The 13,267-nt window shown below is 42.1% G+C and overlaps 1 protein-coding gene across 1 annotated transcript in view; it reads left to right on the top strand.

The window, feature by feature from the left end:
* LOC107319375 (uncharacterized) overlaps nt 1-13,267 on the top strand; it is a 343,742-nt gene that overhangs the window by 310,348 nt on the left and 20,127 nt on the right. The window contains exons 10-12 of the mRNA XM_085550607.1: nt 5,306-5,450; nt 10,329-10,613; nt 12,279-12,553. The gene's annotated coding sequence lies outside the window, so the exon portion shown is untranslated. The remainder of the gene's footprint in view (nt 1-5,305; nt 5,451-10,328; nt 10,614-12,278; nt 12,554-13,267) is intronic.

Below are 13,267 nucleotides of genomic sequence, written 5' to 3'. Positions count from 1 at the left end.
CAAAAGAGTGAGCTGATGTTAAGATCTTACTGCTCATTGCAAAGCTTATTTTGTTACATCAGCAGGCCACAAGGTTCAATAAGTTATGTGGCCTTTATCTGTTCCATATGTACTGGCTGCCTCCTGTAGTTCGTATGCATTTACACTGTATATGTGCTTTAATGAGGGACTCCAATGCCTTTAGACAGTAGAAAATGCAAATTGGTGCTCCGGTCTGTAAAACTCTGTTTAAATTTGACTCTGCATCAAAAAATAATGCCAGTAATTGCAGATTTTGTTTTCTAGATACAGGCTTCCAGCAGCACTCGTTCCTCGGGGGATTTTATAGACATTGAAATTTGATAGATTAATTGTTAATATAGGTTAGATTGAGTAAGTGCATACAAACAGCATAGCGAGTTTTGTGTTTACATTGGCTCCCAAACATTTTTAAAGGGCAGTTTTGGACTGAGATGCCAAACAGAATTTTTCAGTTTTGTGCCTAGAAAATTATTTAACTGTGGAACAATCCATGCCATAAAGCCGGTTTTCTTTCTTTCTTTCTTCCTTTCTTTTTTTGGTTTGTGTTTTTTTTTCATCATGTTATCACTGTCTCCTATCAGGATCTTACTGTACAATAGTGACCTCTGATGTAAAGGAATCAGGAGTGCCACTCGCAGGTCCTCCTGCACAGCCTTGCTGAGCAATTATAAGCCTATTCATCACCAGCCAAACAGCTTGCAAAGGGAGGGACGTGTGTGCATGTGCATACACACACACGTACATGAGCAGACAACTGAAAAACTGGCGATAAAGAGAACACAACACTGAAGGATCTGGAGCTGTTAATTTTTATAGCTGATACAGATACTAATACTTTATGAGGTTTAGAACTATCAAGATTAAAAAAAAAAAAAAGTAATATCTGGCATTACCCTTTTTGTTTTAATACAGAGATAAAACTATCACTTGAATGAAGCAGCATTATGGTTAATAGACCTCTTCTTTATGGACAGACCTATCTTCCTGTTTCCTTTTGTCAATATTTATAAAAACAGAAGGAAGTTTTTTGCCCAGTCCTATGCAAAATCCACAAGCTGTGTTTTTTAGAGGCACTTCCCCTGCTCACTTATATCAAGGTGTATTTCAGTTCAATACTGGGGCTGGGCTGATACCAGCCTTCTGCCGTGTGTCAAAGCTGGGGACCCGGCTCCCTTTAAATGCAGGCTGAGCACACACCAAGGATTTGGATGAATCATAGAACAGTTTAGATTGGAAGAGACCTTAAGGATCACCTATTCCAACCCCAATGGGCTGGTTGCCACCCACCAGATGAGGCCACTCAGGGCCCCGTCCACCCTGACCTTGAATGCCTCCAGAGATGGGGCACCCACAACTTTGGGCAGAGTGCCACAGCCTCACCGCCCTCTGAGTAAAGAATTTCTTCCTGACGTTGAACCTCAATCTCCCTTCTTTTAGTTTAAAGCCACTCCAACATCCTTCCTGTACTGGGGGCCCCAGTCCTGAATGCAGTACTCCAGATGGAGCTTCAGCAGGGCAGAGCACAGTGGGACGATCTCCACAAGTACAGTCGGGTGAGAGGCTTCCCATTGCAGAACTAACGTGTGGGCAAACATCTGGGCCATGCACAGTTGCTGTCTGTGAGCAGTGTCACCCCTAAGTGCTCTCCCTTTGCTCAACAGGTTACAGCCACACTGGGGCTCTCCAGTGGGCCAGGCGGTGGCTTTGCAGAGGCCACGAGGTAATCCTTGAGGTCAGGGAAATAGATTGCAGTAGGGTGGAACAGAAACTGGGGAGAATGCTGGCTCCAGGCTGTGGGAGAAGTCTGTGTTCATGACCCTTTGCTGTAAATAATACTACACCTTTAGGAATAATAACAGAAACATTTATTTCTAGCTTACTCAACAGAAGATGCCAAAGACATACTTTGAAGAAGCGGGGTATTTGGAGAAATGTGATATTATATTGGATGCAGCTTTGAGAAATATGTTAATGTAATGAGTCTCAGTTAAGATGGGGGTTTGCTGTGTGTGCAGAGTAAGGGCCATCTCAGAGGCAAGGCATGAAACGAGTGTTCAGGTGATCTGCTTTCCACTCTTACCAAACACAGGCTTCCTTTCTGCCTTTATTTACCTTTGTGATGGTTTGACAGCCCTGAAAGTACAAAAAAAAAACAAGAAAAACACACTTTTTTTGGTGCTCTACAGGAAAGCTGCGTGAAGAAACACAAGAATTTGCAAAGTTGTCAAGTCTTCAAGCAACAGAGGTCGTACAAACCTACAGATAGATCAGATTCCTGGAAAACGCCAGTAGTTATGATCGTGTAGCAATACACCAGTGACTGCCTCAAACTGTGAGTGAACAGGAGGATGCGATACAGCCTAAGCTCTAAACTGTCCTTTGTGTGTGAGAGCTTATTTTTTCTGTTTTCATTTGTGCTTTTATCAAAACTGTCAAAAGATTCCCTCCTCCCTCCCAAAATTATACATACATATATATATATATACACACACGTATTATGGAACAGTTATGTCTTTAAAACAACCCTCAGTCGAGTAATTGCTGTTTTGTAGCTTCTGGGAAAGGAAGGCTGGATTTTTCCAGAGTCATTGCAATCCCAACGTAAACATTTTGGAGAACCACATGTGTTTAGGAAGTACTTTGATGATATGTAACATTCAGTGGATTCTTCAATATATTGAAAAAAAAAAAGCTGTGTATGCTTTGTAATCTGAGCCCTGGCTGGGCATCAAGCTTCCCATAAGGCATTCTGTCCTAGCTGCAGCCAAGAGACCTGATACCAATAGTGGTCCAAGAATTCAAGGTGTTCGTTAATATTCAGCTGTAATGAATGCAGCATGTGTTTTTGAATAAGCTGCACGCTTGAATGAGAACCTCTCATTCAAGAAGCTCAAGTGTATAGTATAGTGATTAGACTTGGCAAAAAGCAGTTGTTTTGTACAGGTGACACCAGCTTGCTAATAGCAATTGCGGGCAGTGCATGTCCTGTAGTGTCACTCACAGAAGCAAGACTCTGAGCCGCTGGGCTGTCACGGTGTGAAACCCAGGGGAGTGCCACGATGGCAAAGTCCCTTCAGGTTGGCACAAATCTGCTTTGCATTAGAGCCCAGTTGTTTCAAGCTTGATATATGTTCAGCTGAATGCTCAGTCGCTTTCACTCTGGTTGATTTGTTAAAAGTTTGCTCGCTTCCAGTAAACTAAAAATGGGCCTGCTTTCTAGAAACCATTTGTCTGAGCATCTACGGAGAATCAGTTCCAGTTACACTGGGTCAGCCCAGTAACCCACACCAGCAGTGCAAGATTTTGAGTTTGTTATGGAAGGGTTGTAAAATAGAACTTGAGTATTTATCTTTGTGATACCTAAAATTTCACCAGTCTCAGGGCAGTCTTCAAGCAATCATAATCTGTCTTTCAACAATTGCTTAGATCCAGTGTATGGTATGTATCACTAGTGGTGAACATGCTGGGGGGGTATTTTCATCCTAATATGTGCAGGATTGGGGCCAAAACATCTATTCAGTTGCATAATGGGGTATTAGGGTGGAGGCCCTTATTTCCATGCTGTTCAGATGATCTTCTTTATACAGGGAAGCAAGATGTTCTAATACCCTTATCTTACCTTACATAACTAGAGATGTTAATCATAAAAAAAAAAAAAAAAAATATCCAGCCCTTTTTAATATTAGGGAATGAAATGATAAGGCCTGACTTAATTTTTCAGTTTTCACTTGATAAACCTTAACTCTGAGATGCTAAAAGAGCTGGATTCAGTAGACTTCTCAGTAGCCTTCGGGTGTAATTATATCAGCCTAGGTGTATATATTCATCTTTTCTCCTTGTAAGAGATATTTACATGAACTTTAGAGTGGAAATTCTTAAAGGGTTAATTGGAAGGAGGTATTTGGATTTCTTTCTAGGGAGAGGAAGGTAATATTTTTAAGAAATAGCAATCTGAAAAAATAATCAAAAGATATTTATAGCACATAGCAATTGTTTAATGAGTTTTCAGCATTTCCATTTCTAGGCAACAAATTTTGTCAGCCACCAATATACTAAGAAGTGGTTTGAAGCGATTATTCACTTTGGTGCTATTCCTCATTAAAGTACAGCTTCTGAAACCAGCATGGAGAGGAGTTTCAAAGTGAAACCATTTTTTTTTTAAGTATGACTGCATATCTCTATAAAGTTGCTTATGGTTCCACTTTCCACACCCTATAAATAATAATAATGGTTGAAAATAACAAAAGCTTCCCACTCAGACCAATTTACTGCAATTTTCCTTTCACCATCTTATTCAGTTTATTTAATCTTTAAGCTATCTCTGAATTGCCTCTGGATTTCAGATACATACATGCAGATAATTAGCATAGGTGCAGATATTACGCAAGATCAGCAGGCTTATCAGATATAGGCATTTCTAATGTGTCGGTCCTTTGCAGATCCTTTTTAGATTCCTACTTTCTAATAACCATGGACATTTTTGGGAGGATGAACCCCTGGTCTTCCTTCTCCAACTGAAGCAGACCCCTATGGATGGCACTTAAGTCCCATTTAAATGCAGAACCAGCTCTCAAAGGAAAGCTGCAATCTGCATGCCACACCTCTGCCCTCTCTTGTATACAACGGAAAGCCCATCAATGTTACTGTAAATTGTGGTGGCTCAGTCCAGGGAAACCATATTTTGCACCTCATCTGGTCTAAATATTGAGTTTATGAGTGAATGTTGCTTTGCATTATGTGTTATAGATGCTTTATGTTTATTTAAGAACTCAGTTTGCAGGAATGTTTTCCAGACATGCGGTTTACCGCAATAGACAGTTGTTGATATTCTGATCCCAAGAGCGTTAGAATATGTTTAGAAATTGCGACACTTTTAAAACCAGATGTTCTACATAAGCTACACAAAAAAAGAAAAAGAAAAAAAAAGAAAGAAAGGGGGGTGGGGGAACAAATAGAACTGTCATTTGGCATGAAAACAAGCCTGTGTTAAAGCAAAGGCAAACACATACCAAGTGAAATAAACGCGGTGAACTGCCCTCAACCCTTTCCTCCTTTTCTAAGTAACTATTTTAACAAAAAAATGGAAAATCCTAACTCCCAGATGGTGTGGGAAGGGAGAAGGAAGGCTTTCAGGTCCAGGTTCCCATTGGAAGGAAGCTGTTGGATCTTACTCCTGCGATGGATCAAAACAGAGTGACAGAGCTGGGCAACTTCATGCAGGGAAAGAATGTAAATCTGGATTCAAAGCCCAGCATGGAAATGCATTTTCTTTTTCTTTCTAAAGGCAAGTGGTCGCCACTGAGGAGGCAAAGAACATTGTGCCCAGCATGGTGAATCACCACAAAGAGGCTCCTCCCAGCAGCTACAGGATGGTGGCACGTACTGCTCTGGTGTCCAGGATGATTTGATGGAGAAATGTCTGCAAACAGGTGGGGGATCCTGCACCAGGGACAGCCTCAGATGCTGAACTATCTCACAATACTTCACCTAGAGGTATCTGAAACAAGAGCACAGTTGGGCAGCAGCAGAATAGGGACTCATCTCCTACTGATGACAGACCGTCTCTTTCTATTTAATCTGTTTCTGTTTTTAAGTCTGACTTTAAATTCTTTCCCTTGTTCATATAAACAGAAGGTGAAAAAGCTTCACAGTGACCAACTTCAGGCCTGTTAGGGTAATCAGTGACAGCAATCCAGGTCCTGACAGAAGAAAATAAGAGCATGTGACAGCCAAAAGAAAAAGAAACCAAGCCACTTTTGCTTTCCTTTACAACTGCATCCCACAGGGACAGAAATATATTACCAGCATGTCTGGGGTCATTTTCATGAAACTCTTAGTTTAAGCAACTACAACAATGCATGTATTTGCCCAAAGATTGAAAACGTTGCATTTGTGGTATAGAAGTGATGTAATGTCTGCCATGCAGCTTGGTTTGTAAACAGTTAAATCAGAACTGTAAAGAAAAGTGTTGTGCAAACATGACTTCGCCAGCAGGTCTCCTGAGCACTGAGTGTTGGCTCTGCTTGGACCCTGCAGTATCTCTTTAGAGCTGCAGCAAGCTTTCTCTGCACACTGCTGCTGCCTTTTTGCATTTTGGTAGGCTGCAAAGGAACAGGATCACTTATAAGCTAGTGGTTTCACAGGAGGCAATTTACTGATGTTAGTAAAAGGAAAAAACTGCCCTACCAGCTTAGTCACTCTGCCTCCGCTGAGCAGAAGACTCCTCCTAGCATTGGACCAGTTTGTTAGTCCAGCTTCAAAGAATTAATGCAGTAGTAGAATCTGCCCACTGACTCATTCTGCTACTCATGAGTACCTGAAAAGCCAGCTCTGAAACTCTTACTAGGTCTGCCTCACTAAAGACAATTTATGACGGAAGTTCATGTACATATTTATTTTGTTGCTAAAGAGTTTGCTGGCATACTTCAAAGTGTGGGCTATTGCCTGTTCAGGTTTATTGCCTGCTTGAGTGAATTATTGCCTACCTGAACAGGCCTGCTGAGCAATAGTTCAAATTAAAACATGTCATTTATCATGTTCACACCAATCCAAAATGACCGCAAAACCCAAGGTGTAATTATTGCCAGCCTCTGACTGCAGAGCTATCACAGCAAGCTCTCAGCCAATGGGGAATACTGGTTCCTCTCTTCAAAGCAAATGTGCTGCTTTCTTCATAATCAACAAATATGACCCTAGCATTAACAGTAATGCTGTTTCACATGCTGATATTCACCTCTGAAACCAACTTTTAAGTATAGTGGAAGAGTGTGGCGTGGATCTCATCCAAGGTGACTTTTTCTTAAAAATGCAGTTTTAGACCAGAAATTTTTCATTCAAATTTCTTCTTTGAAAAACAAGTCTTGCAGTTTTCACCAATATCTGGAAAGTAGGTTGTCACACATCATGGAATGGCGTTGTTATTTTTATTGCTGCTACCAAGAGAAATCTCAGCACCAGCATCAGCTCTGGACTCCTGTGTGCCTACAGCTGTAGTGAAGCCTATACACCCGTGTTCTGCTCCATCCTTTTCTATCCCTGTTGTTTATTGTGTCATCCTTCCATATTCCTTGATATATCCCAGGGCTGGTGTCATATTTTAACCTAAAACTTGTAGGGCTGCAGCTGCCTATGGTATGTATGTGAAAGCAAGGAAAAGCAGCGATATATAGTGTGTGCTGTTCCCTCACATCCCTCCCTAACCCTTCCTGGCTCATCCAGGGCTTTTGAGCTTTTTCTGGATAACATAAATCTTTTAAAGTAGGAGAGAAATGAACCTTTTCTCTACGTCTTCACTGGGGCACTCTTCTTTCTTTTGTTGTTGTAAGGCCTGAAAGGAGAGAATTATTCGAACAAGAGCTGAAATATCAGACAACAAAAATCAGAAGTATCTGCTTTAATGGAAGAATTTTATGATAGGTACCCTAAAAGATTAATGTTTTTGGTCTGTTTCCACTTGTAAGTGTAAGTAGGGAAATTAAAAGTGGCTTTAATCTGTTCAGAAAACTGTGTGGTGCAGTTTACCTGCACTGGGGCTGAAGGTGGTCCAGGACTGCAGCACATGGTCAGGCTAGCTGCAGTTCATGCACAGCCCTGGTTCTGAGCATCTTTATTCCTGTCTCACTTCTCCACGAGCCATATCAGGTCTCTGCAACTAAATAGTCCTCAAATTATGGAGTTTGCATTCTGATCTGAATTTTGCAACTCAAGCCTACCTGTGGTTATGCAGTCAGACAGAAAAGCCAACAAGCCAAGAGCAACGCCTAGTCACTGACTTTGATCTAGAAATAGTTATTATCCTGCTATCTACATTACAAAACATCCAGTTTGCTAAACCTGGGTTATCTCCTGATTTGGCTTCATTTGATAGACAAGAGCACGTCCAGCAGGGAGAGCTTCATGTCCTGAAATGATGCATCTTTCCAAAAAACTGATAAGTGATAAACCTTGCAAAACCTGAGAGTGGAAAATGATATTTCCGTCCACCTCCCAACTTTCTCTCTGCAGTTCCTCCTAAGCAGCACTGCCAGCAGCCTTTGCAGATGAAATGGAGAAGTGTCTGAATGCTTCACCTTACTTGGGTAATGCAGCCAGGTCAGAGCTGAGACCCACCAGCGGGCAGCAAGAAGAAACATACATTTCTAATGAGAAGCGTATCAGCATGGGTATGGAGAGAATTTGTTGGAAATGATTTATTTTCAAACAATCTCTTCAAATTGCTTTCTTCTTGGAAGCATAGTGGGAAGTTACTTGAAAAGGAAGTCACTCAGAATTCTCTCCTGTTCACTCCGAATGGGAAGAAGCTCTTCTCTCTGAAGAATGAATTTGGGTCACGGTGCAGTAGCATTCTGTCCTCGCGCTGAATTACTTGCTGAACATGTGGTAGTGTTTTGCGACATGATCTGTGAACTGGGAAGTAAGCTGAGCTCACCCAACCCATTTCATTTATAGCTTTACACAAGTAAATAAGTATGTTTTCAGCCACTCAACACAAGAATGGCTTGCAAATTGCAACCGCCATTGCCCAGGAGGTTAAAGGTTAAGCTTTTCAACAGGTCAGACTGCAGTGCTAATTCACCTCAGTAGTGAGTCCCAGGCAGCCTGTAACACATATTTGTGGTGGTTGTGTTTGTATAGCATACACGTAAAATGAAAACCGTATGACAGAGGTTAGTCCTCTTAAATGGCTGTCACATTGGCTTGGGTAACTTTCATACAGTTATCCATATGTTAGCCAAGATTCTGGTGGTATTTTTGTATAAATTTTATTGACGTGGTGAACTAAATTGGGTAATTTCATAGCTATTATAATCAGCCAGTGGCCCAAGTAATGCACTGCTCTGTTTATCGTGAGAATGTTACTAACTGGTCTGGCCAGGTTCAGCTTCCAATGGTGGCCCTCTTCCAAGTGCAGAAAACCCTTATTTCTGACACAGAGGGCTCAGACAGGCGGTCCCTGTGTGTGTATCCACAGAAGCACTGATGTTGCAGGCTGAGGGCTCAGCTCCTGTCTCCAGATGTCTTTCCTGAACATTACACAAATAAGGAGCTTGCGAGAGCTTCCTGATTTCAGTTTGCAACTGCTAAAGCTTGGGCTGAGGTCTGGCTTAATGGAGATGCCTGAGTTAAGAGGCTGAATTAGGCAGATAGGCACCTGTATGCATTCAGTTGAGAGATAGGTGCTCTCATAGATACCTCGGGAAAGTGCATTTGTCCTCTGTGTGTGCCTGATCTATCGGCTTCATGTAGAGCTCCAGGTAATGAGTGGCCGAGCACCTGTATCTCAGTTGGACACCTGCAGTGCTATGCATGTGGGTCTAGATAGCTACAGCACGTCCAAAAGTCACCATCTCAGGTGGTTTCTCTAAGGGCTTGTTATATTCTGTGACCTTGTGTACTACTTGGTGAACAGCCACAGCATGCAAACGTGATCCTGAGGACAGTGAGGGTGTGTGTGTAGGTGACCAAAGGAAGCCATTTACTGCCTTTTGTTGGCAGAGAAGTATTAAAATTTCCTCCTCTGCAAGGCAGGAAGAGCAGACACAGCCCTGGACTTCCTCCCTGAGATCCTTCCTGACCAGGTTGCCCTTCTGCAAGGGAGGAGCTGTGACCCTTGAAGGCCATGTCTTAGCTCATCAGGACATACTCATGCACAGCACATACTCATTGCCCCGTTGCAAAGCAGGTGAACTTCAAAACTGAATATGCAGGCCATTTCAGAGAGGTTTCTGCTGAAAGGAGAAATAGGTAGCAAATACAAAGAGCAAACTGTGAGTTCACGTGGCGGGAGAGGAGCAAGATACTTTGAGAAGCTCTGATTTCCAGCTCCTATAGTCCCTCTGCATCCCCTGAAGAAGACGAGTGATCCCCATCTTCAGTGAAATGCCTGATGGAGCCAGCAACATCACTCTGGCTTAACACTGACTATAAACGATGCTTACATTTCAAAAGCATTTTTAATAATATTTTTCATAAGTGTAAGCTAAAGTAGTTACTTTCCACCAGGGTCACGGAGAGTTCACCAAATGCTGATAGACTGTATTCTGTATTAATGGTGTTAAGCTAACTGCCTCACAGAACTGCCAGAGCCCTTTATTTAAAGAAATAGCACTGTATTTCACAAGAAAATATTTCTAAGGCTTTCCTTACTGATAATTTGTCTAAAGAGAGACAGGTCTAATTATTTATATTGAATCTGGGAAGCCCAGAATTGGATGTGTTCAATAAGGTACGTGCTTTATTTGAATATACATTTAGAGCAGCGTGCAACATGGATCATTAAAGCATTTTGTTTTCTTTTTATTTAACAGAATATCAGCAATTAGCTTCCTTAGCTAATTATTGGATTTTTGAGCTGATTCTTTGGCTACAAGGTTAGGTCGTGCCTTTATACATAGTTTTCTGCAGCAAAAGGAGAATCACAGCGCGGATTGCATTTCTTCTCTTCAGCAAGGGGAAGGGGTCTGCAGCTCATCTGCATCAGTTCATCTGTAATACTGAGCCAGGTGACGGGGCTGGGACTTATCCCTGCACACAGGACCTGGTTCATCCATCCAGAAGCATATCAGGAGTGGGGGACTTGTTTCTGGCTGTAGGTAAGATTCTTACTCCTTTGCCTGAGAAATGAAAACCATAAACTGGTTCTTGCTGGTACTTATGTAAATTCCCTATTAGAGGTGGTTTGAAAAGTGTATTAGTTAGAAACCAGTTATTATAGTTGTGTATATGAAGCGACTTTACAGCACAATTAACTAGAAAAATGTTGTAGATTGAATAGATTCTTTCCTCGGAGGCAGTGCAACCCATTGAAATCCATGTGACTGCACTGGGAATCCTCTGCATGGAGGGCTTGGTAATACAGCCCGTATCCTGCCAGCACTGAGACAAAGTCCAGAAACTGTGATATCTTGAGAAGGGCAGGTTCAGCTTCTTGAGTGATAAACTGTCCATAAACGTAGTGAGAGAAGTTGAAGGTCATATTTCATGGGAAAACAGAGCCTGAGGCACCCATTAGAGTCTCAGTGCATGCAAACGGGTTTCAGCCTATTGTTTTAGAGAAGCTGTACTCTTGCTTATCTGTGTAACATGGCACTGAATGACCCCAAACAAGCCTGAGTTAAACTACATAGAGAGAGAATTAATTAGTCAGGCATTTAACCATGAGCTTAATGTTAAGCATTCAAATTGAGGGGAGATACATAATTTTGTTAAAATTACATCAGTGGCATTGTTTGTATGTTTAAAGTTAATCACTGAACTTATCTGTTGCATTATAGCAGGGTCTAATAGCTTGTGCACTTATTAACGGATCTAAGATGTTTAATGTATTTATCATGAACTCTTGCTGCACATGAAGAGTTGATTGTTGCCCACTGATAAGTGGGGTAAGACCAGTGTGGCCCTGATCCTACAAATTGAGGGATAACAGGGAGCTGAATATGAATAGAGAAGGTGCCCAAGGCAGGTAGGTCTTCAACAGTTCACCATCAGCAGATAAGGCTTTCCAGAGCCCTCCAGGCTGAGCAAACATCTCTGGTTTTGGCATTAGCCCCAGGGGGAACAGCATTAGGCCACTGCTGAGTGCTTTTGAAAACTTTTGCTCACTGGTTTGGAAGTGGTAAGAGGGGAAAGTTGTGGTCTCCATGCATGAAGATGAGTTCTGGTCTTTGTCACTCATGGATGTGCTGCCTATATTTGGGACGTCCTCTCACCTCATCATTAGTTGGACACAGTTGCCTTTTGCTCTCAGAGCTGAGTGTGGGTAAAGGTGACAGACCTTAAAACCCAGACAAACGGATTTCCTTTGCAAGAGAGACCTGTGATCTGGGCTACCCCATCTGGTTCCATCTACACATATATGGGACGGGAGGTCTAGGCAAGAAACCAGTATTCCCACTCACTAGTAATCAAAAAAGAGATGTTCCTGAGCCATGTACTCAGCGCCTTCAGTTCTCACTGGGGTAGAGTTCCTCTGGGACTACTTTCCTGTGTCTTTAGGGGATGTAACCAAATTATACCACATGAGAGCTTGTAATTTTAATGCTATGCTGTAAGGGAAAACTATAAACATAACAGGAAAGACTGGATGTTTTCCATTCATATTTTTAGAAAGGTTGCTTCTCATCTGTACACATTAGTTTTCCAGCATCTTTGGCAAGATTTAAATGAATTATTTAACTGGAATTGAAAAGCAAGTCTTACTTCTAAATTAAGCCTATAAAAGCTCTTCTTTTCTTTTTTTTTCCTCCTCTAATTCTTAGAATGTTACCACAGAAGATAAAGATAAAATCCAGATCCAAGAGGTGATAAGGCTAACAAAATACGGAACCTCTGAGCTGATGGGCTGGAGGCTGTGCTTGGAGAGAAATGACTGGCTATGATCAGAAGCATGGTCAGTACTGCTGAAGTGATAAGGCTTTAACCAGAAGAATTTCCATCTTGTGGCAGTCCTTTGTGACGGGTACCACTGCTCCAAGAACTCTTCTATCTGTGGTGTCAAAAGCGGGGAAACCAGGAATGGACCCTGGCTTGAAAGGTCAGTCTCTTGTCCTCTATTAATGGGAAATCTGCAGAAGTGATGAGTCAGAACCCAGCAGGAGTCCTTGTTTCAGAAACTAGAACCTGTCCGAGAGAGGCACTTGGTAGGAGGGGTGAACACTGCTGCCAAGGTGGTGCTGCAATCACTGCTTGGTCTGTCCAGGCTGAAGCTGGGGATGTTTTACCAGCTGAACCCACACCCTGGGGGACAGAAAACCCATTCTGCTTTGTGTGAGAGGTAGTAGCCCTTGATCCTCACTCTGCAGAGCTTAAAATGCCCATTTCCTTGTGTTACATGTGGATGGGAAAAGCCAATCATCTGAACTGTGGAGCAGGAGATTTTTAATGCCCACACCAACCCCCTCACAAAAACTCTCTCTAGTATTTTCATGCTTCCCCTTTCGCTATTAAGACAAGATTTTTTCCTGCAGCTGAGCAGTGAACGTTTCATAAACAGTCCCTCCGTCTGCAAGCGGACCTTGAAAATTGATTATTTTGTGTTTGTTTCTTTTAGTCTCCAAATGTTTCTACTGTTATAAGGCAGGCAGTTATTTAGCTAGGAAGGAATGCAAAGAATTACAGAAGTTGAAAGTGATTAGGACTCTGTCTTTTAAGACAGAGCCAGTGACAAAGCCTGGCATTCAGCCTGCAGGGAGTGAGCATCATAAGACACCCTGAAGCCTTGAAATCCCTGGATATTAAACCCCATGGG

This window comes from Coturnix japonica, chromosome 6, assembly GCF_054131305.1.
Source record: "Coturnix japonica strain WE chromosome 6, WE-NBRP24, whole genome shotgun sequence".
NCBI lineage: Eukaryota > Metazoa > Chordata > Aves > Galliformes > Phasianidae > Coturnix > Coturnix japonica.
This window is presented reverse-complemented; position numbering and strand designations above follow the sequence as displayed.